General features: G+C 44.3%; 1 pseudogene; it reads right to left on the reverse strand.

The window, feature by feature from the left end:
* The window catches only part of LOC114269368 (protein IWS1 homolog 1-like), a 30,212-nt pseudogene extending 19,707 nt beyond the window's left edge, over positions 1–10,505 (reverse strand).
* Positions 10,506–25,093: the final 14,588 nt, after the last annotated feature.

Consider the following 25,093-nt stretch of genomic DNA (forward strand, 5'->3'; position numbering starts at 1 on the left):
ATGCAATTATGGCAACACTCACACGCATGCGGCATGCTAAAGCATGAAAGCTTACCTAGTACTCCAAGTCAAAACAGAAACTAGTTAGTAATCACATGCATGATCCTAGTTCATATTTGAAATGGCTAATGCAACACATGCAAAGATGCAATCCAAACAGGCTCGGCTATCCTAAGCATGGCATGTGAAATGCTGCAACTAACAAATACTCAAATTGAAATTGAAATACGAGTGCAGTTAGCATGATGTACCGAGCCCGATACATGTCAGACAAATGTATGGATGCACGCATGCATAGCATAAGGTATGCTAATTTAGATATGCCCTAGTCTACCATCATAAGCGGGTAAATAAAAGGGAAGAAAGACGTGGGGTTGGAAGACATGCACACACGCACCCACACTTATTACAAATTTGCCCTCGCTCAGAGGGACCGAAAGAATAATACAGTCCGAATAACAAATCAACTATCCTAGCTAATTAATTATTACAGACCCTTAATTAATTAACAAAATAAATGCAGACAGAAGGTGGCCGTAGCCGTGCCTCGAAATGCGCGAATGATGCATGCTCGGTCCATTTTGCCCGGAAACCCATACTATGCACTGCTGCCTCTGTTAATGCTGCCCTGCTCCTCTAAAAATTGCCAAAGTCTCAGGGTATCTTCAATGAGAATTGCATAACACCACCGGCTAAGTGAAATGACCACCGGCCATGGGAAATTTCCATCAGATGCTTTTAAGTCCATCGGCCTCATATCCTTTGCCGGTCAGCATTCTTCAGTGCCGGTCGGTAGAAACTTCCTGCAGAAGCTGGTTTTTGACAGCAACAAGGACAGACAGTGCATGGCATAGAATTTCAAGCACATGTATGCGCGAGCACACTCCCTATCATGCAAGGGACACAAGGGAGCATGACCCTCGACCCTCGGGCCATCAATTATGCATGATGGCCTAAGAGGCCAAGTTTTGCAACTTTGATATCAAATGAAATGTAAGCACAAAACACATCAAAGGGCCCCAACCCCTATCATGATCGATCAAGGGGCAAGGGATGCATGCTTAATGAAATGCAACCTAGGCATGGTGGCTAAGTATGCAACATGAACATGCAAATGAGCAATGTATACTAGGTGCGCAACCTAAACATGTAAGTAAACATGGCATGCAACAACATGCGATGATGGACTTAAACTAACATGGATAGCTCGCAAGCATGCCAAAATCAGTGGCCATTAGATGAAAAATGAGACTCTCGAAATGCGTGCACGCATGCACGCAAACCGAGGACCAAACCTTAGGCATAGTATGCAACTCTAACAAGGCATGGCAAGGCATGAAATATGGAATACAAGCATGTAATTCCAACACTAAAATGTGATACAAAACAGTCCCGAATCATGGAAACATGGCACCCGGTGCATGGAATGGCCCCGAAACACAAAACTAGGCATACACATTGGCCTATAGCTATACAAAGCATACATTATTTGATCATCAAGCATGAAGACAGATGCAAGACAGTCCTAAAACATGCATATTTCCAGTTCAAAGCATGGCCAAAAGATGTTAGCAAGATGGACTAAAATAGCATGCAACTTTGACTATCAAACATGGGTTGTATGGCAAGTATATGATGCACATGGAATCTCACCAAACCATCAAAAATCAGTGAGTAAAACATGTGAAAATAGGCCCAAATAACCACTGATATGCAACCATGGCATGCAAAAATGATGAGTTACTTTAGAGGGCCATCCAAGGAGTTATTAAGCACATGCAAGATAAACATTTAGCAAGACCAAACCAACTCTGGAAATGGCTTATGGGGGTCCTAAAACCCACTGAAAAGTGCTTGAAACAAGGCTTGGAAGCATGCAAATAGGAGCCCCTTTGGAAGGCCAAAAAGGGCAACAAACAAGGCAACAAGGGAGAGGGTCACCCCTCTCCTTCTAAGGACCTCAAATCACCATCCTCACCACTGAAATCCCTCAAGATTTTAGTGGTGAGGAGGCCCAAACAAGGTGGTCCCGGAGCTCACCAAAATCACACAAAAATGGGGCCAAACAAGGCCTAAGAGGGGGTAAACGACCCCAAACACAAAAGTGGTCTTAATGAAGTATTTTAAACACAAAAAAAAAAAACTTTTTTATGTTATACACCAAGCTCAAATCAGCAAGCAAGACAGGCTAAAATGAGGTACAAGAAAGTGCTAAAAAGGGGAAGAAACTTACCCTTGAAGACCAAATTCGAGACCAACAGCTTTAGGGGCGAAAAACCAGCTTTTGGAGCTCAATAAACCCTCCCAAGAACCTCAGTCCAATGGTAGTGGTGTATGGCTATGAGGTGTGGTGCAATAGGCCAAGAACAAGGGTCTTTGAACACTCTAACACACCCAAATTTAGAGAGAGAGGGAGATATAGAGAGAGAGGGTGATATATATGTTATATGTATGTATTAGGTCTGATTTTGCTGAACCAAAACAATGGAGAAGGAGGCTTTCTTATATAGGCAAAGGGAAGGGCTTGAAGCTTATAAGACAAGCTAAAAAGAAAGGGTCAAGGGGGGCAAAGGGGGCAAGGCTTATTAAGGAAGCCAAGCTGGGGGTGCAAGCTTCTTGAGGAAGCCAAGCCAAGGGATCAAAGCTTCCTCAAGAAGCCTCGAGCAAAGGGTGCAAAAAGAGGGGTCAACGGTGGTCAAAGGTGCAAAATAGCCACATATATGCACAGGGAGCGGGGTCTGTGCATCCCAGCTGGCACAACTGGCATGCACCATGCCTGGAAGGTGCAAAAAGGTCAAACCGGCCAGAAAAGGAGGTCGTCGGCCAAAATAAATGACCGGTCGGCACAATAAATTGCCGGTCGGATAAATAGATTTCCGACAGATGCTTCCAAGGTCAAAAAGTGTCCGGTCAGTGTCTAGATTGAAGCCCCAGAAGTTAGCTTTCCAATGGCGCAAACCTTGCATTAAAATTCCTCCTGTGCAAAAAGTTATGCCCTTTGTGGTGAAGCCGCGCAGATTCGATCCAACCGGGATGATGCCCAACTTCAACTGATCATATCTCTCCCACCCGGACTTGGTTTTAAGAGATTCTTTAGTGAATAATGAAGCCCCGAAAGTGAGCTTTCTGACGGTGGTGGCCCCATAGCGAAAATCTAAGTATGTAGATGAATAGGCCCGATTCAGCGAGGGCTGCTCAACTCTCTCTTAACCGGATTCATGACGAACTCCTCCCAAACTAGTTTTCTCCTCTCCTTTCCTCTTTTCTTCAACTCCAAACCCCTAAACAAAGTGTTTTGAAAGATTTTTCAAAGATTTCATCTCTCTTTCATTTATCTCCAACTTGTCCTTGCTCGGTTTACCGAAAAGCGCAACATTTACCGAAATGTGAGCGTCGGAACATCGTAGGAATTTTATTTTCAAAACATTTTGAAAGAGAGGATTTTAAGATCTAAAATCTTTTGATCAAGATTGTTTTGGTCCAAAAGGGGTATGAAGTTGGGATTTGACTCTCTCATTGTTTATGAATTTGAACCTTTGCCCTGCACGCCTTTTACCACCAAGTAAACCATCAGTAACGCCCAAGTCTTAAGGGCGGTCAAAAATGGGGTGTCTACATCTACAAAAAGAGAAAAATTATAATACTTGGACCCAAAACACCTTTAATACTAAGATATTTACATAAAATTTATAAGGCAAAAAGACTACATTTGACCCTCCAAAAGTTGGCCTAAAGTCGCTGCTAGCTGGTTGTTGGCATGGGCTGCTTCATGGCATGCCATGGGCTATCTTGCACCATACCTTGGGCATTGGCTTGCACTTGCACCAACAACTTCTTGGGCCTATTTTTGGCTCTCCAAAGGGCACAAATGAGTTTAACATCAAGGTGTTGACCCTTGGATGGGCGAGCCTTGACACACTGCCAAGCCATAACCATTATTCATGTGTTAGTGTCTCCTTATAAGGAGAATCCTAACCTTCCCTAGATCACTCTTCTTTAGTTTCTCTCTCCTATCATAATGCTCTAAATCAATGGGAAACTGCATGAAGTGCAAGACATAATCAGTACACACATAATTTTCATACATCTCACTTAAACAAATAGAGAAAATGCTTTTTGTACATCAGTTAAGATCCTCAATATTGCCCCACGAATGTTTATATTCGGTAAGCTCCCATTTGGAAGGGGTTTGAGCTAGGTTTTCAAGAGAGTTAATACTCCATGATGAAGTTGTTTCCTGCATCAATCAACAGTTGATGTAGGAAACAAGATAAGAACCATAAATAATAAAATGGAAACATGATGTCAATAAAAGTAATGAGAGAAAATCGTCTTACTTTGAGAGAACCTTCATAAGGAGAGGCAGCGTTTTGAGTTTATTTAGAGTAGGTTTTCACTGTCTATTCAATTCTGCATCTTCTTCAGCCACCACTTCAAGCTCATCCATAACATTTTCAACAAGCAATGCTATCTCTGCAGCACTCTTCACACCTTTCTTCTTTTTCTTGTCTGACTTGAAGAGCTGATCAATTTCCTTATTGTCTTCGCCCTCTTCCGCTTGGAAAAATTGTAACAGATCTTGTAAATCTTCAAAAAAAATATATATTGATAGTCATTATTAAGAAACCGACATAATTGGAATTGTCACAATAATAAATTTTAAAGAAAGATGAAATCCTAACCTGAGGAGCATCATTAGGAGACCCTGGTTCATTATCAAATCCATACAGCTTCACTTGCATGAGTTCCAGGCTCTACCTTGATATCTGTTAGAATGTATTAGAAATGTTTCCTATTTCATCCTTATGTATATTTAGTATCTTCATTTATGCCTTAGAGAGCTCGTGTAATTTTGATAATGATCTAATAATATAAAAGGGGATGAGATAGGACTCATACCTCTAACTTTTTCCTTCTCAAAATAAACATGGTATCAGAGCCTCTCTGAAACCCTAGGAACCGCAGCCACCAGTCGGACAACCACAACACTACTGCACCCCAGTCTTACCACCACATCACCAGTTGCAGCCATCTAGGATTCTGACGTGACTAGTCGTCGTCAGCTAGACTGTCGGTAGTCCTAGCCACAATCCCTAGGGCTTCGGCAACACCCTAGGGCTCGTCGGGGCCTCCTTTTTTCCTAGCCCAGGTCTGTCAGCAAGTTAGAAGGGCCAGTTGAGGGTGTCGTTTCTCCCTTCTTAGGCTGTCGATAGATTCAAAGAAGCCTTGGTTTAGTCCGGACTCCATCTCTTGTGGGTCTGGATTGCTGCTCTCTCTCTCTTGTGCGGGTTTGGGTCGATGTGAACTGGTTCAATCTAGGCTCTCTTCTTTCTTTTATGTAATTCATTTTTTTTTTCTGTCTTCTTAAAAAAAAAAAAAAAGAGAAACAAAAAGGAAAAACAAAATGTACTCTTAAATTTGTTTTGGTTCTGGTTATTGTATTATCCCCTCTTCCGGATTTGTGGTTACACCAGTGTTTGTTTGTAAGGGTTCCTTAGTAGAGTATTCATGGCAGAATTGGATAGCTAGTCTATTACTTCACAGCCTGCTCCTCAAGGCATGAGTCCTGTTTTGCCTCCTACTATGACTGATTCTCTCTACTTTGGCCAGAAAATCACTACCTCTCTCTTTAATGGTCAAAATTGTCTAGCGTGGTCGCAGAGTTTGACTATTTTTTTGAAGAGCAAATAGAAGATGGGATATGTTGATGGGCGTGTTTAGCCCCCCAGTACCACAGATCCAGGTTATGATCAATGGGAGATTAACAATTTTCTCATCATGGGGTGGTTGATACATTCCATGGTTTTAAAGATTGGTGAGGGATACTTGTTTATGGACACATCACAAGATATTTGAAAGTCTGTGGCCACTGCGTATTCTCGCAAAGGCAATTTTTCACAAACTTTTGAGTTGCGCCTCTCCATCGACCGGTTCGTCCAGGGTGAGAGGACTATCCTCTAATATTTCACTTTACTTAGCAATGGGTGGAAGCGACTTGATCATGTTTAGGACTACAAACTGGACTGCCCCACTGATTCTGCTGCTTACTGCAAATTTGTTGAACAAGTGCAGGTTTTCAAGTTTTTGGAAGGTCTGAATGTGGAGTTTGATCCTGTTCGGAGTCGCGTGGTTGGTATGGATGTATTTTCTTCTCTCCAAGAAGCATTTGATTATGTATAGAATGAGGAGAGTTTTCGTTCTGCTATCCTTTCACGTACCTCTTCTGACCGATCTACCCTGGTTTCTGCACACTTTAGAGATAGGGATCGTGGTTTTTGTCCTTGTTCTGAGAAAGATACACTCTTCTGTGACTATTGTCGTCGCCCTCGCCGCACCCGTGAGACTTGTTGGAAGTTACATGGGCCACCATATGGGGGTCGTGGAGATCGTTTTGGTTCTTGTGGGGGTCACTTCGGTTAGCCTAGAGGCTAAGGGCCCAATGCCCGAGCCCATCATTCTGATATAGTTGAGCCACCGTACCTAGCTCCAGTTGTTTCTTCCACTGACATCTCTGGTTTTTTTTACTTCTAAGCTAGAGGTTGCTCTTCGCCACTTGCTACACCATCGTGCATCTAGTTCATCTTCAAGTAACTTTGCTGTAATAACCCGACCCTCGTATGTGATTCTGAGATATTTTAAATCTTTGATTATGCCCTTTCAAATGCTTATTGTGAAACTTCATGGGAAATTAAGTTTAAGTATGTATATCTTATGAATTGAACTTGTATCTGTTAGGTAAGGATAGTATCTATGACAATTAGAAATAGAAATTGAGGGCCTTAGAGGCTTAATAATCCAAAAGTGATTACGCAATTGGAATCAGCAAAATTTTCAAGTAACATTGAGCATTTTTGTGAAATTTAAATTTAGGACGATTAAACGATTGATTTTTGTCCTATTCCCTCCTTATATATATATATATATGTGTGTGTGTGTGTGTTCCTTGACCACTTGATAAAACAAAAACAACTTCCTAACTCAATACATGGCTCTTGAGAGAAAAGGTTAGAGGAGAGAAAGATTGAAGGGTAGAAGGTGGGAATTGAGAAACTTTAGCACAAGGTATTTAGATGTTATATTAATTAACTCCTACAACTGTCCTTCTTCTTCAATAGTGAGAGGCATACTAAATAATCATGGCACTCAAGGGTTGGAATTGTGGTTCTAAGGGTGTGTGAGAAGTTAATGTGAATGTTTTGACTTAATTTAAAATAGCTATGATTCAATTGAGTTGCGTGAATCTTATTATTTGACATGGCTTTGTGTATATGTGTCTATATATGTGTGTAAAGTTAGGAATCTCATGAAATGGAGAGTGTTTATGAGTTGTGGATTAATGATTTAACTTATATTCAAATGAAGTATGTATTTTGATGCTTATTCACATGCATTTGAGCCTTTACATTAGCAATTTATAGTTAAGTTTTGAGGCCCTAAACATATCTGCAAAAGGATGGAATTGTGCAGAATTTTCGGACCTTTTTGTGCAGAATCGCCGCATGTGCGGGGTCCAAGGCCACACGTGCGGGAGCCCCAGCCGCACGTGCCGGAGTCATGGCCGCACGTGCAGGAAAAATGGCAAATTTTGGAGTTCAACACTGCTAAAAAGGCACGTGCAAGGCATCACTGCCGCACGTGCGGGAATCCTAGCCGCACGTGCGGCTCAGGCTGGGAAACACGGGTCGCTCCGTTTTGCGTGTTGGACCTTCTAATATTGTCAAAACCTGCAATTGATATTGTTATGATGTTCATTAAATTAATCTAAGAAAAATGAGTCAAGAATTGATTTAACAAGAAAGAGGGAAACTAATGTGTATCTTGTGCATGTGTAGGACACGCTTCAAGAGGATCAAGTGCCCCACCACAACACAGTGAGTAATAGTACTAGATGTACTTTAATCTCGCTAAGTGTTATTGTTATTAACATTGTATTTAATATATATGCCACTTGGAAAGAAATATGAAGTTATAAAATTAAGAAACAGTGTGAAGTTGTGAAAGTACCAAAAGGACTTTTGAAGTTATAAAATTGGGACACAGTGTGAAACTATGGAAACATCGGAAGAACTTGTGAATATGAATTTATGTGGCCGAGAGCCAACTTGTGAAATGTGAATCCATGAGGCCGAGAGCCAACTTGTGAAATATGGATTTAAGGGGCCGAGGGCCAAATTGTGAAACTATGATTCTAAGTTATGGAATTATGAAGCCAAGGGCTAAGTTGTGAACGTGTGAACCCATTAGGCCAAAGGCCAATCTATGAGACTGTGAACCGATAAAGTTGTTCGGTAAATGTGTACAAATTCAGACTCGCTACATGATCTCCGCATTACTTACACTTTTATATGTGTTACAATGTTAATGATGTATCGAAGCACTTAAATACTATTGTTCACTGAGCCTGGCTCACTCTATGTTATGTCTGTTTCTGTAGGTAACCAACTGGAGGTCAGTCCTAGCCGGCCACCGTCACACTTTTGTCAGCCTAAGCATAGCCAGGCCCTTGGTCGCAGCCGTTCATTTATGTGTTGTTTTGCTAGATTATGGCGTATACTTTCGTTATTGGCTTAGGGGGTAATGTATATAATGTTTTTGTTCTATGCCCAATCTTGGGGCTGGTTCTGTATATGCTTATGTATATCTATATCTAGTTCTCAAATGCATACTGCTTATATCTATTCGTCTTATGCGATATTTGTAATCCTGGCATGATAGTGGTAGCTCAATGGATGTCATACTTTCTTATATTATCTTTGATGTCAATGCTTCCGTTCGTGCCCCTATGTTATATATATATACCAGGTTTAGTGTCTACTTCTTTATAGGTCATGCTCGATATTTTAGGGGCAAGGTTGGGGCGTGAGATTTGCCCATTCAGGTAATTTAGTTTCTTCTACAAGTGCTTTCCTATCTCATCAAATATTGCCTTGGAATATCGATTCTGGTGCTTCAGACCATATGTCTGGGTCATTTGATTTGTTCTCAACATATACCCCTTCTTCAAGACAAGATAAAATTAGAATTGCTGATGGCACTATTTCTTCTGTGTTTGGGAGATGTTTAATTCATGCCACTGCTTCCCTTCCTTTGTCTTCTGTACTACATGTTCCCAATTTTAGTATTAATCTCTTATCTTTGAGTCATATTACTCCGGACTTAAATTGTAGTGTGACCTTTTTTTCCTGATCATTGTCTATTTCAGGACCTTATCACGAGGAAGATGATTGGCAGTGGTAGAAATGCGAATGGTCACTATATCTTGGATCAAACAGACCAGCTGACTCATTCCTCCATTTAGTTACTATCTACCAAGGAAGACCTATGGCTGTGGCACCGTTGTCTTGGGCATCTATCTTTTTTGTTACTTAAGCATCTTTTTCCTTAAGCTTTTTTGAAAAATAATATTTTTGAATTTCACTGTGAGTCGTGTCAACTTGGAAAACAACATAGAGCCTCTTTTGCTCCTTCTATTAGTAAAAGTTTAGTCCCTTTTTCATTGATTCATTTTGATGTATGGAGTCCCTCTCGTTTTATGTTTTTAAAGGGTCAAATATGGCTTGTCACATTTATTGATGATTATTCTAGGACCACCTGGGTATATCTTATAAAGGACAAATGTGAGGTTTTTTTTTTTTCTGTGTTTCAAAATTTTCCTAAAATGATTTACACTCAGTTTGAGGCGGTTGTCAAAATTCTGCGTTCTGATAATGGGGGGAAATACATTGACTCTAGCCTTGCCAGCTATTTTGCTACTCATAGTATTATTCACAAAACTTTTTGTACCAATAATCCTCAACAGAATGGTGTTGTACGGCATAAAAACCGTCATCTTCTTGATATTGCACGTTATCCGTCCTTTGAAATGCACGTTCCTCAATCATATTAGGGAGAAGCTGTTTTCACTGCCGTCTTTTTCATCAATCGTCTTCTTATCCAAGTTCTCAACAAACACAATTTCCTTCAGGTTTTGTTAGGATCCCCCTCTTCTAGTTTCTCCATTCCTCCCAAAACCTTTGGGTGTGTGTGTTTTGTTTATAACCATTCTCCTACCCATGGTAAGTTGCAGTGTGTCTTCCTGGGTTAGTCTGCCACCCAAAAGGGCTACAAGTGTTATCATCCACCCTCTCGGAAATGGTTTGTCTCTATGGATGTGTCTTTCTTTGAGTCTCAGTTCTACTTTCTGTCCTCACCGGTGTCCCAGTCATTCTTTTAGGGGGAGCCTTGGTGTGAAGTGATTCCTGTATCACTACTTGTATCACTACTATTAGTGATTGAGCAGGATGCTAAGGGTGACTCAGCTATTGAGACTGTTGAGTTAGAATCAGAATCCACAATGAAGATGGCAAAGTTTATATTAAGAACAAAGATAGAAAACAAGTTACCTGGGTACAAGAGACCAATTTGGATTCTCCACTACTATCTTCTCCTTCTAATGAGTGTCCAGAATCCTCCTCTACTGATGAATCTCCAAGTAACTCTATTCTTTCTAACCTAGATGTTCTCATTGCTAATAGAAAGGGGATTAGGTCTTGCACTCAACATCCTATTTCTTATTTTGTATCCTACACTAATCTGTCTTCTTCCTATAAAGCTTTCCTATCTAAAGTTTCTTCTGTGAGTCTTCCTTCTTATTTTCAGGATGCTCTTTTTACTCCCTAAGTGGAAGCATGCCATGATGGAGGACTTGAGAGCTCTTGTAAAAAATGGCACTTGGGAATTGGCTGAAGTGGAGAAATGGTTTGGAAATACTCTTATGATCCTGGGAGACGCTAGTGATCCTTAGCTGATCACCTGAAAAGATACAAACACTCTGAGTTGGTCACCTGAAAAGATACAAACACTCCGATCGCGGGGGGGGGGGGGGGGGGGGCGGAATTAGCACTCCGACAGACAAGTTAGTTCAGACACTCAGGATAGCTTGTTTACTAAGTTAAGTGAAGTGATTCTTACATGCCTTCCTCAATCCATTGTTCCTGTATTTATACCTGTTCCTTTTGATCCTCGGGGCCAGGACCTACTTTTTAATCATTGTCTTTTCTCTTATTCGGCTCTAAGGATCTACACTTATTCGGCACATATATTATATTCGGTTTCCCATTCTCGTAGGATACAGCCGATTAATATCAGTCTTCTAAGGTACGCACCTTCTGATTTTGCCATTATTCGGCTTCCACAATTGCCCCCCCAACTCCCCATTGACGGTAGTTAATCGGCGTGTTTGGTCTTGAATTGGAAAAGTCAAAATACGTCAGGCGGCTTTGCGTACCTCGATACAGATGTCAGAATGCGCACACCTTTTTGGTCATCATTACACTTTCCTGCCTCATTCGTGCGTCTCACATTTATTGCGATTTGAAATTTCAGTCCTTTCGAGTGCACATTTCGTCGAGTATTCGAGACTCTTGGACGGCCAGTGGGTATCCCTTCTCTGACTTGCATTTTCTGTAACTCTTCTCCGTCTACCCTCGTCCCCCTTGCTCCTCGTAAGTTTTCTTCTCTTTTCTTTGCAATCTTACTTTTTGTTTGTTATTTTAATTTTGGCGAACCCTTGATTCCTCGTGAAAATGGCTAAACACTTGAAAGACCTCCTTTTTGAGGGTCGTGTTTCTAGATTCCGGCGACACTTTTCCATCCCCGACGATGTTCATCTGTCTCTAGTGATGGACAATACTGTGGATATGGAGAGAGAGGATCAAAATTTAATAGTCTTTCCTCTCCTATCCATTGCAGAGGGCGGGGTCCGTTTTCCCCTACATCCATTCCTTAGGGTTGTCCTCCGCCATTGGGGTCTGATTCCTTCTCAGCTCAACGTGAACTTTTTTTGAGTCGTAATGGGGATCGTAGAGTTGAACCGGAACCTCAGGATCGATCTTGGCATTCCGGCCATTCGGTACTGCTATGCTTTAGCCAAATCTTCCGGTCGGCTTGGGCGGTACTTTCTTAGGGCCAAGGATACTGACCATCATTTGGTAACCATGCTTGCCAGTTTTGGTAAGCGTGTGGACGACGTAATGGTCAATGTCCAAGGAACTGGGAATTTGGCAAAGGCGAGGGTCACCTAGACCCTATTCCCAGATGGAGGGGTGAACCAGGTTGTCGTGTGTCTCCTTGCGTTTATTGAACTTTTCTTTCGCTCGGCCTTCTCTCCATGTTTAACCCTTTGTCTTTGCAGGCAGTAAATTGAAGAAGATTCTGGTTTCTACTGACGACGCAGTCCTTGCGCAGATTGTGACTGCACTCGGATACTTCGGCCGTCCAAACGTACAGAGCAAGGGAGAGCGACCCACATATTTCTTTGATACGAGCCTACTTATACTACTTTTTCGGCCGCTGACAACAGTCCGATTCTATCTGATGATCAACACCTTGCGGCTCTTATCTTCCCTAGCTTCAGGAGCCTTAGGCAAGTTGGTCTCGAAGCTTCTGATTCGGGGCAAGATGTAGAGCCGGTGGTAGAAGTAGTCACCGAACCAGCCAGAGAGTTCGCTGAGGAGGCCGAAGAGGTTGATGAGGCCCTAAACTCGGCGTTTGAGGCAGCCAGACTTAGTCAGCCTACCTCGCCGTCCACTTCAGGTCGGGCGGAGTTTTCTTCTGGAGATATTTTTGGAAGTTTGGGAGACCTACCTGGCGATTTTTTTGAAGGTATGGCTGGGGAAAACCTCACGCAGATGGCTCGAAAGAAAAATGCCAAGCGAATGGCCGCCCGAAAAAAGGCCGAAGCCGCCCGTTTTGGACCTGCCTTGATTGAGTCTTTCGAACCTGTTATTGAAGAGCCGGCTCCGATTGTTGCCGCCGAAACGGCAAAAGAGGTTGAACAATCGGTCATTGAAGAACGGTTGATTCCGGAAGAGCGGGGCAAGAAGCATAGCGCCGAGGGATGGGTCGGTTCGGAAGATAGTCCTACTGACAAAAGGCCTCGCTTAGAAGAGTCGAACGTGGTTGTTCCTTTCATTGTTTAGCCAAAGATCAGAGACACGCCGATTTCCTTTGACGCATCCATCATTACCGACCCAGCGGTAGTTTTGAGCCTGGCGGCTTCAGTCTCCCTACCAGTTGATAAGGCATCTTTGCATGCCGTGCCGGATTTGGTGGCCGTAGCCCTATCTGAGCAGTCAGCCCTTTTGGTAGGTGAACTTGACTTGTTTTGATTTTGGTTGCCTATGGCATCTAATGATCCCAACTTGTTTTGCAGACGGTCGGTAGGATCGCTGACTTGAGCCGTCGCCTATACGATGCCCTTGAGAGGACTGACCGTTTGTAGTTAGAATTGGGCGATCAAAAGAGCAGGGCCGAGTTTGAAATGATAAGAGCCGTAATGGAGACTGCGCGAGCCGAAGCCGAAGTAGAAAGGGCTCGGATTGCCGATCATCTCCGTTCTGATGCCGAAGATAGGGCGAACGCGAGCAAAGAATCGCTTAGGCTACCCGAGGAGGCGCTTAACAAGGTGGAGACTGAGTTAGCAGAGTTGAAGGCGGCCAAGGAAAAGGCAGAATTTGAGGCTTCTGCCGCATTCAAAGCAGGAAAAGGCGCCGCCTTCGAGGAATACATAGATAAAGTCCCCAAGTTTGAGAATCGAGGATTCAAACATGGGTGGCTTAAGGCCCTTGATGCCGCTGGGGTTACATTCGCCTTGCCAATTCCTTATGAGTAGGTGGACGTTGAGCCACTTGAGTCTGACCCCGAGGATTGATCTGGGAGTCATTCAAATTTTATGAAATGCTTTCCCTTTTGATGTATGTTTTTGTTTTAAGGACTTTTGTTGGTTCCGAGTAGTTTTCATGTATAAATTGGTTACTGTCTACGCTCAATTTATTAATGAAAATTACCTTGTCGTTTCACTACTACTTATGCGCAGTTTGTGGTGTTATGTTGGTGAAGAATTTTTGCCTTTCACTACTTTAGATAAAATGATTACTCTGTTGAGCTTTCTACGATTGAATATCTTGGCAATATTGACTTATCATTCGTATGCTGAATAGTTCGTGGGTATTACACTGGTGAACCAATTCATGGGCCGGCTGGGGCACTTAATTCGAATAGATTGATTAATCTACCCTTGCCCCAGGCGGTGCATGATCACTCAGGAGTTTTGAAGTCGATTCATGGGCCGGTTGGATCACTTAAGCCGAATATATTCGATCACTTATGCCGAATATATTGACAAATCTATCTGCAATTGCCCTAGGTGGTGCATGATCACTCAGGAGTTTTGAAGTCGATTCATGGGCCGGCTGGAGCACTTGAGCCGAATATATTTGATCACTTAAGCCGAATATATTGATAAATCTATCTGCCCTTGCCCCAAGCGGTGCATGATCATTCGGGCGCCGGATGAGACGAACTCAGGAGTATTGAAGTCGATTCATGGGCCGACTGGATCACTTAAGCCGAATATATTGATAAATCTATCTGCCCTTGCCCCAGGCGGTGCATGATCACTCAGGAGTTTTGAAGTCGATTCATGGGCTGGCTGGAGCACTTGAGCCGAATATATTTGATCACTTAAGCAGAATATATTTGATCACATAAGCCGAATATATTGATAAATCTATCTGCCCTTGCCCCAGGCGGTGCATGATCATTCGGGCGCCGGATGAGACGAACTCAAGAGTTTTGATGTCGATTCATGGGCCGGCTGGATCACTGTAGACACCCCATTTTTGACCGACCTTAAGACTTAGACGTCACTGATTGAGCGCTTGGTGATGTTGCATAATGTGCTCGTTCAGAAGTTTCAGAGTTGCGGCCGTGAGCCCTGCCTCCGGACTTCCGAACCCTCTTTTGTGCTTTGCCTCGGTTTGTGAACCAGGCTCGGTTTTCTTTGTTTCTTTTCCTGAGGGGAGGGAGAGGTCCCGTAGACCATCTCTCAATGCACGTGGGCTACATTTGGTGGCCGTAGGCCATTTTTCCCATTTCGGAGTCCGGTTTCCGGTTTTTCGGGATCGTTGGCCGTATGCCTCGGTTCGGGACCGCCTAACCATCTCCGTTTGCTCTGATTTTTGGTATACTTCCTATTTTCCCCCTTTTGAGGGACACTGGGGTCTGAGAAACCCACTTCGTGGCCGAATGCCACTTTCGGTGCTTAACAGCCCATTTTCGGGACCTCGAACTGCGCGTTTTGGTCCCCGAGCATTCGTTTTGCAACGGTTTTCGTTCATTTTTGGCAGGTACCTCTGTTTTATCACCGGGGAGGTCACTGAAGGGTGGGAGGCCAGCAATTGTTGCAGCAACCAGTTATACATCCTCCGACGCCCTCCGGCGCCCGTTTTTCACACTTCCGGGCTAATGTTGAACACCTTGGGATCACATTCTTGAAGTTTGAACCACATATTTGTGATGTACACATTTGGGAGGATCCTAAAAGTTCATGGCCGGCCACTAATCTTTCCTGACCCTTTTGAACCCCTCCTTCCAGGCCAATGTTGAACACCTTGGGGCCATTTTCTTCAAACCCAAACCACATATTTGTGATGTACACATATGGGAGGACCCTAAAAAATGGTGGTCGGCCACTAATGTTGCTTGACCCTTTTGAACCCCTCATTCCGGGCTAATGTTGAACCCCTTGGACCCACATTCTTGAACTTTGAACCACATATTTGTGATGTACACACATGGGAGGACACTATCATTTGGTGGCCAGCCACTAAATCAGCTTGACCCTTTTGACCCCTAGCCGGCCGGCTAGGGGGTGGGGCCGGCCGGCCACCTGCAGCAAAAGTAACTGGCCGGCCGAGATCCTTGCACTGTTCACTTTACAGCTGTGGAGCTTTATCCCCCAGAAAATATCAATATCCAGGGGATATTTTGTGGGGAAATTTGCCCTCCTTTTCCCCCACCTTTACACCCCCTTTTTGGCCCTTATAACCAGCAAGCTATATCACATGTTGGGGTTAGAAAAAATGGTCTTCAAGCTTCCACAGACAAATCCCTCTCTATCCCTCTCATTTCCTAAAAAACTTCCAAGTCCCTAATCACCATTTCTTCTACACCACCAAGCTCTACCATCACCACTTCATTTCCAGCAACAAGGAGGGCTTCTCAAAGGCTAAAGGAGCTGCAAATTGGTCCAAGAAGCAACAAAAGCTTTAGTCTTCAAGGGTGAGTGACATTTCTACTCTTTTGACCCTTTTTCTTGATCCATTTGTAAGTCCTATATGCTTTTTGTTTCAAGCTCCGGCCCTAACTGAAAGAGGCCCTCTTTTGAGCTCATCTTCACTTTTCATTAAGGGCTCAACCCTGTTTGATACCTCCATGATGCACTTGCTTCATTGATCCTCTTATATGTCATAATCTTGCATGCTATTTTTGGCCCATGAGTAATCTGTTTTTGAGCATGTTGTAAACTTATATTAGGCTTATTTTGATCCCCTCTTCAACATTGAAGAAGGGCTCAACACCATTTGGGACTTCCATGTTGTACTTACCTTTATACTCCCCTTTTGGTCCCATTTTTGCATGCAATGGCAGCCTACCATGCTTTTGTTTTTGGCCATTTTACAGTTCTGAAAAAGTGCTTATTTTGGTCCATTCTTCATGTTTCATTTAGGTCCCTTCATGGTTTGGGACCTCCATATGCCACTTCATGTTATATCTCTCTTTTATTCCCCATTCTTGCATGTTTTGTTAGCCTACCATGCTTTTGTTTTTGGCCATTTTACAGGCCTAGAGATGGTCTTATTTTGGCCTATACTTCTTGTTTCATTAACTTTTTTTTTTCTGTTTGGTGATTATTTTGTATACTTCATGTTATAGCACCTTTTGAGCCTCAATCTTGTGCCTTTTTTTAGCATGTTTTTATATTGATTTGAGGTTTGCCATATACTGTAAACATTCATATTTTTGGTCCCTCTTCTGTGTTGTAGAAGGAATTTTTTCAGTTTGGATTTTGCTTATATCACTTGCCTCATTACCCCTCTCTTGGCCCCTATTCTTGCATGCCATTTTTGCCCTACCTATGCTTGCTGTTTGGCCATGTTTATAACTGTGAAAGTGCCTTTTTTGGGACTGCCTAGCTTCTGTCTTCACATTACATGTCCATATTGTGCATGTTTGGCATAGCTATAGGCCATTTCGGGTGCCTAAATTCGCATTTCGGGACAATTCCATGCATTTAGTGTCATTTCGCCTCATTTCGGGACTGTTTTCCCCCATATTTTAGTGCTGAAATTCTATTAGAATGATTGCTTTCCATTTCATGTCATTTGCATCGCATTATACCATTGCCTCAGTTTGCGTGCCCGTGTGCACGTATTTCGAGGCACTTCATTTTCATCCATCGGCATCCTATGTGAGTGTGGCTGAGGCTCTCTCATGTTGGTATAAGCCCATATCATGTTTTAATGTCATTTGCATTGCGTATGCCATTGCCTCGGTTTGCGTGCCCGTGCGCACGCATTTCGAGGCACTTCATTTTCATCCACCGGCCTCTTATGTGAGTGTGGCTGAGGCTCTCTCATGTTAGTATAAGTCCATGTTGCATTCTATATGCCATTTTTGCCATATTGCATTGCATAGGCCATTGCCTCGGTTTGCGTGCCCGTGTGCACGCACTTCGAGGCACTTCATTTTCATCTACCGGCCTCTTATGTGAGTATGGCTGAGGCTCTCTCATGTTAGTATAAGCCCATGTTACATTTTCCATGCCATTTTAATCACTTGCATTGCATATACCATCGCCTTGGTTTGCGTGCCCGTGTGCACGCATTTTGAGGCATCTCATTTTCACAGCATAGTGCATACTAGGTTGTATCTTAGATTGCATTCTGTCATTTTCTCGGTTTGCGTGCTTGTGTGCACGCATTTCGAGGCATGTCATTCCATAGCATTGTGTATGTTAGGATTGTATCTTAGTTGCATTTCATGCATATCATGCATATTGCATCGTGTTCGGAATAGGAGTTAGCCCGGGCACGGGAAACGAGGTGCATTTCGTACTCCGAGTGACGGAATGTGTCTCAATTCCAAGTCACCGACACTCCGGATCATCCATGATGGAGTTAGGTTTTATTGTGTTTTCATGTGCATTCATCCTATATTGAATTGTGCATTTCGATTTCTCGGCCATCATGCCTCGGTATGCGTGATTGGTGGCACGAGGATCGAGGCATGCATATATTTGTGAAAATACATTGCTATGCCCCTTTCCTGCTCTCTGTTGCAGCAAATGAAGAATCAGCAACTTTTCGGAGCTCAGCACGCTTTCCAAGGTTAACTACTAAACAGAGGCTAATTGGGGCATCCCGGTGGATTTCCGCGCAAGGCAATCCGGACATGCATCATCCATCAGAAGCAAGGCAGTCCCTGGCTTCCATGCCAGTTTTACCGCTTTCTTAGTTAGTTATGTTAATTAATTAGAAATTTGTATATTATTTGGACTGTATTATTCGGACTGTAATATTCTTTTATTTCGGGACTGTATATTTATTCGGACCCTCTGCGCGGGGGCACAACTGTAATAAGTGTGCGTGTGTGTGTTGTATGTCTTCCAACCCCACGTCTTTCTCCCTTTTATTTACCCGCTTATGATGGTCAGATTAGGGCATGTTTAAATTAGCATACAGTATGACAGCATGTTTGCATTCATTCATCTGTATTGCATGCACCGGGCTCGGCGCATCATACTAACTGCATTGTACTTTCAATTCTAAATTGAATACATGATAGTTGTAGCATTTCATATACCATCTTAGAATAGCCGAGCCTGCTATAGTTTGCATTCTTGCATGTGTTGCATTAGGCATTTCTGTATACTTAGGATTCATGCATGATTTCTAATGAGTTTCTATTTTGGCTTGGAGTACCCGGTAAGTTTTATGCTTTAGCATCCTTGCATGCGTGTGAGTGACTGCCATGAATAGCATGCTTACCATGAGGCTATGTGCTTATATGATATAACTGCCTGAATGCCTGTGGGTGGAGGCTGGGTTATCTGAATTGGAGTAAATCATCAAATGTTTCAAGCCTACCTACAGGTAGCAAACCATTTTCAAAAAACGAACATGAAATGTTTTGTTCTAATTCAGGCGATCCAGTCTATACTTGTATGTTGTGCGCATCACATAGTAACCTAGGCTAATAACCGGAGTAAGAACTCACAATGTTTTCAAAAATTGATATCATGGTTAGTAGAGGCCGGTCTATGACCGGGCGAGCGGGGGTGCTCACGAAGTGACCTTCCCCAATCGTACCCAAGTTCCTGAGCCGAGGCAACTTTGGTGATGACGGACACGTGGCCTTTGGCACCGAGTCAGGGTTTCCTAAATTTCCCATTAAAAAACATTTAGGTGGCGACTCTGTATCTGGCAAAGCAGTCCATGTTTGGCACTTCTTTCAAAATCTGTTTTTCTCAAAACGATTTGCCAGATTTGGACTCTTTGGTTCAGACTTAGAACCGTGATTGACAAAAAGTCGAGTCCGAGCTGTAGCGAGGTCCCCCGCGGGCTTGTTACAATCACTTAAGTCGAATATATTCGATCACTTAAGCCGAATATATTGATAAATCTATCTGTCCTTGCCCCAGGCGATGCATGATCACTCAGGAGTTTTGAAGTCGATTCATGGGCCGTCTGGAGTGCTTGAGCCGAATATATTGATAAATCCGTCTGCCCTTGCCCCAGGCGGTGCATGATCACTCAGGAGTTTTGAAGTCGATTCATGGGTCGACTGGAGCGCTTGAGGCGAATATATTTATAAATCTATCTGCCCCTACCCCAGGCGGGTCGATCCAGTCGGCGCCGGGCGATTGAGGTTTTCACAATTAATGAGATTGCCTCGAGGGTGTTGCCTCTGGAAAGGATAAATGATTAGAGGTACAACTTTTATGAGCACAGTAAGCAACTGACTCCAGCTTTTGAAGGTATCGTGTGAATGTCAAACAGACTCTTCTTTAACACCAGAGGGGAAGCGAGGACGCTAGCTGAGCTGGGTGGAGACATGAATCGAGGTGGTGACCCTTCGCACACAGGGAGTAAGAGTTCCAGGGATCGAGAGAGGCGTCAGTCTCCTCGACGTCGAAGCAGGTCTCCCAGGCGGGACAAGCAGTCGCAGGGTAGATCTCCTAAACCTTGAGTTGAGAGGGGATCTGACGCGAATTCGTGCCCATTAAGCTTTGCGGTATTTGTGGAGAACAGACCCATGACAGAGGTGGACTCAATCGTTCAAGACCTAAATGTAGCGGTCGAGTTTGCTCGACAAATTTTTCCTCCTAAGGTTCAACAATCGATGGTAGGTCGATAGGACTATGAAGTATTTCATGAAGGAATTCACAGGGCGGTGAAGGGGCTTCACACTGCCTATAAAATCGGCATGCGGCTGCGCACTGCCCGCTGAGAAATAGAGAAAAATGAGGAACGCATTCGAAGTTTGGAGGCTCGTGTGGAGGTAGCTGAGCGCGAGTTAAAGAAGACCAAGGCGGCTCAGGCACAACCCGCCGGGCAAGGAAACCCAATTGTGGAAGAAAGGGTTACCAGTCGGCTCATCAGTACCGCGCTCGCCGATTGTGAGACGGCGAGTATGTTCGCAATGGAGACCACGAAGGGGAGGGCCTATGAAAAAGGTTTTCATGAAGGCTGAAAAGTTGGAATCGAAAAGACCAAGGAGAAACTTGCCGAAGAAGTTTGCCGATGTGAAAATCGTGGATTTAGGCACAGTTGGATCAAGGCATCTCAAGTCGCGGAAGCTCTTCGAGCGTCGGGCATTGATTCGACATCGCCACTCTACCACAGTAAACATTTTTCGTTTTCTGCTTTTGAAGTCGAGAAGAGTGAGGATGAGGGTGACGTCGTATAAATATACCTATTGTATGGTTGAAACACAGATCACGTTCAAAACTATGTAATTTATTGTTTGTTTGATTGAATAGAAACGTTCTATTATAAATATTTCGTTGCAGTTCGTATTCGGCATGTACGTGTTTTGTTTTATTGTATACATGTTTGAATGAATGTATAAACGTTGATCGGTCTGAGTATCTGTTAAGTGTCCAGTGATATGCTGGTTTATAGGCAGGGTCGACCCATACGTGATAGCCATTTATTCCTGAATGAGGCCATTGTAACTTGAGGAAGCCGAAAACCAGTGAGTAGAGTGGCTACGGCAAATTTGACTCGGCTCGAGGCCTAGATTTTTGGCCAGTGCATGTGCTTCAAAAATTCATTTGGATAACTAGGCCGTGGCGAATGTCAACCGACGTTTGTCTCATGGAGTTTAGCGTTAATGAAATCGCCTCGGGATTGGGGCCTCAAGATCGCTGCCAGTATTGAAAATAAAAGGAGTGGGCGCTTCGCGTAGATAAACAATCACTTATTATGTGAGGTGAGATAAGTGGGGATGTTAGTTAGAGAGGCTCGGAGTTCAGCCGAGCTTGGTGTTGCAATGGAGCGCAGCAGAGGACCCATCCGTATGGGAGGTAGGGCGTCCAAAAGTTAGCATGAGTCTTCAAGTCGTCGAAGCAGATCACCTCGAAAGGAAAGGCAACGACCGTTGGGTTTATCCTTCCTTGTACTGGATCTTTGCCTTGACATTGTTAATGGTATCAGGGGAAGTTTGGCAATGCACAAGTCATGGGCTTGGGCACAGTTGGCTCAAGGCATTGCAAACCGTGGAGGACTTCCGGGTGACGGGAGTTGATTCGGCGCTGCCGCTTTACCAATGCGTCTTTTCCCCTTTTTAGCTTTTGAGGTTGAAAATGGGTATTGTAACGCTCAAATACAGGTTGCGTTTATGTAACAACTGTTTGATCAAATAAAAAGTTTTATTTCAAACATTTGCGTCTTATTTTGAATTTTTTATACGCTTAGTTAAGCACCTTATTTCGGATGTTGGCGTGTTTTGTTTTGTTTTGTTTTGTTCGTGCCGAACGGTACTCCAAATACGGAGGTATGATCTGCCCTAAGGTGTCATGCACCAAAGGGGGCTCCGAATCCGGAGACTTAATCGGCCCTAAGGTGTCATGCACCAAAGGGGGCTCCGAATCCGGAAACTTAATGTGGCCAATCGTGATATCCACGAAGGGAGCTCCGAATCCGGAGTCTTCATCGACCCTAAGGTGTCATGGACCAAAGGGGGCTCCGAATCCGAAGTCTTAATCGGCCCTAAGGTGTCATGCACCAAAAGGGGCTCCGAATCCAGAGACTTAATGTGGCTAATCGTGACATCCACGAAGGGCGCTCCGAATCCGGAGTCTTAATCGGCCCTAAGGTGTCATGCACCCAAGGGGGCTTCGAATTCGAAGACTTAATCGGCCCTAAGGTGTCATGCACCAAACGGGGCTCCAAATCGGGAGACTTAATCGGTCCTAAGGTGTAATGCACCAAAGGGGGCTTCGAATCCGGAGACTTAATGTGGCCAATCGTGATATCCACCAAGGGAGCTCCGAATCCGGAGTCTTCATCGGCCCTAAGGTGTCATGCACCAAAGGGGGCTCCAAATCCGGAGTCTTAATCGGCCCTAAGGTGTCATGCACCAAAGGGGGCTCCGAATCTGGAGTCTTAATCGGCCCTAAGGTGTCATGCACCAAAGGGGGCTCGAAATCGGGAGACTTAATCGGCCCTATGGTGTCGTGCACCAAAGGGGGCTCCGAATCCGGAGACTTAATGTGGCCAATTGTGACATCCACGAAGAGCGCTCCGAATCCGGAGTCTTAATCGGCCCTAAGGTGTCATGCACCCAAGGGGGCTTCGAATTCGAAGACTTAATCGGCCCTAAGGTGTCATGCACCAAACGGGGCTCCAAATCGGGAGACTTAATCGGCCCTAAGGTGTCATGCACCAAAGGGGGCTCCGAATCCGGAGACTTAATGTGGCCAATTGTGATATCCACGAAGGGCGCTCCGAATCCGGAGACTTAATCGGCCCTAAGGTGTCATGCACCAAAGGAGGCTCCGAATTCAGAGACTTAATGTGGCCAATCGTGATATCCACGAAGGGCGCTCCGAATCCGTAGACTTAATCGGCCCTAAGGTGTCATGCACCAAAGGGGGCTCTGAATCCGGAGACTTAATCAGCCTTAAGGTGTCATGCACCAAAGGGGGCTCCGAATTCGGAGACTTAATGTGGCCAATCGTGATATCCACAAAGGGCGCTCCGAATCCGGAGTCTTAATCGGCTCTAAGGTGTCATGCACCAAAGGGGGCTCCGAATCCGGAGACTTAATGTGGCCGATCGTGATATCCATGAAGGGCGCTCCGAATCCGGAGTCTTAATCGGCCCTAAGGTGTCATGTACCAAAGGGGGCTCCGAATCCGGAAACTTAATCGGCCCTAAGGTGTCATGCACCAAAGGGGGCTCCGAATCCGGAGACTTAATGTGGCCAATCGTGATATCCACGAAGGGCGCTCCGAATCCGGAGACTTAATCGACCCTAAGGTATTATGCACCAAAGGGGGCTTTGAATCGTCAACATGACGAGCGCTACAATGGGGTTTGAGAAATGAATTGAGCGACGAAGAAAAATGGTTTGTATTACAAAAGTGATATATATACAAGTATCAAAGCCCACAGGTCGGGTCAGTGATAGGGTTTTCATAAAATCTCTGCTTGTGTCGATTGCGGGGAGCCACAGATTTCTTTAATGCCATGGGCTGTCGGGATGCGCACAAGCTGATGATAAGTGCTTGGAACGGCCTTCATAATATGTAACCAGGTGCGCCCCATGATGACATTATACGGCGAAGGGAGCTTTATGACTAGGAATTCTACTTCGACCGTTCTGGAGCCTGCTCGAACAGGTAGTATGATCTTCCCTAACGAGTACTCAGGATTCGTATTAAAGCCGAATAATGGGTGAGGCGCCAGAGACAGATCTGACTCGTTGAAGCTGAGTTTGATGAAAGTTTTGTAATACATAACCTCTGAAGTACTCCCTGGGTCTATGAGAATGCATTCAATGGTGAACCAATTTACGCGTAATTTGATGACCAACGGATCGATGTGGGAGGCTATTGTGCCGCTAAGATCGGAGTCATTGAAAGTAATTGTCGGAGCTTCTCTGGGCCATTCGGTCAGAATACGTTGCTTCTGGGGGATTGGATGCGATTGAATTGTGTGCATGGTTGGGGATGCAGGCAGGCTGTAGATTATATGGATCACGCCAAGTGGAGGTGAGTCCTGCCTCAAGGCTAATGCCTTCATTGGCTTTCCCTTTCTCACGTACTGTTGCAGTCGACCGTCTTGCAGCAGTTCTTCCAGGTGATCCTTTAATGCGTAACAACTCTCAGTTTCGTGGCCGTGATCTTTGTGATACTCGTACCGCCTATCCCTTCTTCATGTGTCAAGTGCCCCCACCATCTTTGACGGCCATTTGAGGAATGGAAGGTGTTGGACTTTGGCCATTATTGTAGTGATTGGTTTTGACAACTCTGTGTACTTCTTGTCGGCACGCCTCGAGCGCCTGCTGTCGACTTGCAGTTGTTCATTCATCCGGTGGGAGCATTGATCGCTTGATCAGTGAGAATCTGCCTTTTGTCTCGTTTAGGGCGTTGTCGTGGCTCAGGGTTTAGAGGTGGCACGAAACTTATTTGTTGAGCAATTTCAAGGGGGCCGTTTTGTTGGACATTTGTCCGGCTTTTATTCTCAAGGCATCATCTTCCACTTTGCAATACTCTGCAACTTTCTTCATCAACGCCCAGACTGTTTTGGGGGGTCTTCTGGTCAGGGAACTGCGAAGAGCACTGTCAGGATATAGTCCCATTTTGAAGGCGGTGATGGCCATGGAGTCACTGCAAGCGTCGTCAACGAGGTTGAAGCACTCTCAATAGCGCGCCGAATACGCTCTGAGCGTTTCTCTTGACCAGATCTGCATAGCCCAGAGAGAGTCGGCCTGTTTCGGCTGTACCTCGTTGGTGATAAACCTGGCCCTGAAGGATTTCTGTAATTGATGGAAGCTTTTGATCGAAGCCGGCTCCAGCTTGTAATACCACCTGACAACTAATGGCCCTAGGCTGCTGGTGTAGACACCCCATTTTTGACCGTCCTCAAGACTTGGACGTCACCATTGGAACACTCGGTGATTACCCTTGTTTGTGTTCATTTGGAGTTCCTGGAGGTCTCGGCTACGCGCCTTGCCTCAGGATCTCCGAACTCGACTGTTTAGT

Source organism: Camellia sinensis, chromosome 11, assembly GCF_055761805.1.
Source record: "Camellia sinensis isolate YWXY chromosome 11, ASM5576180v1, whole genome shotgun sequence".
Lineage (NCBI taxonomy): Eukaryota > Viridiplantae > Streptophyta > Magnoliopsida > Ericales > Theaceae > Camellia > Camellia sinensis.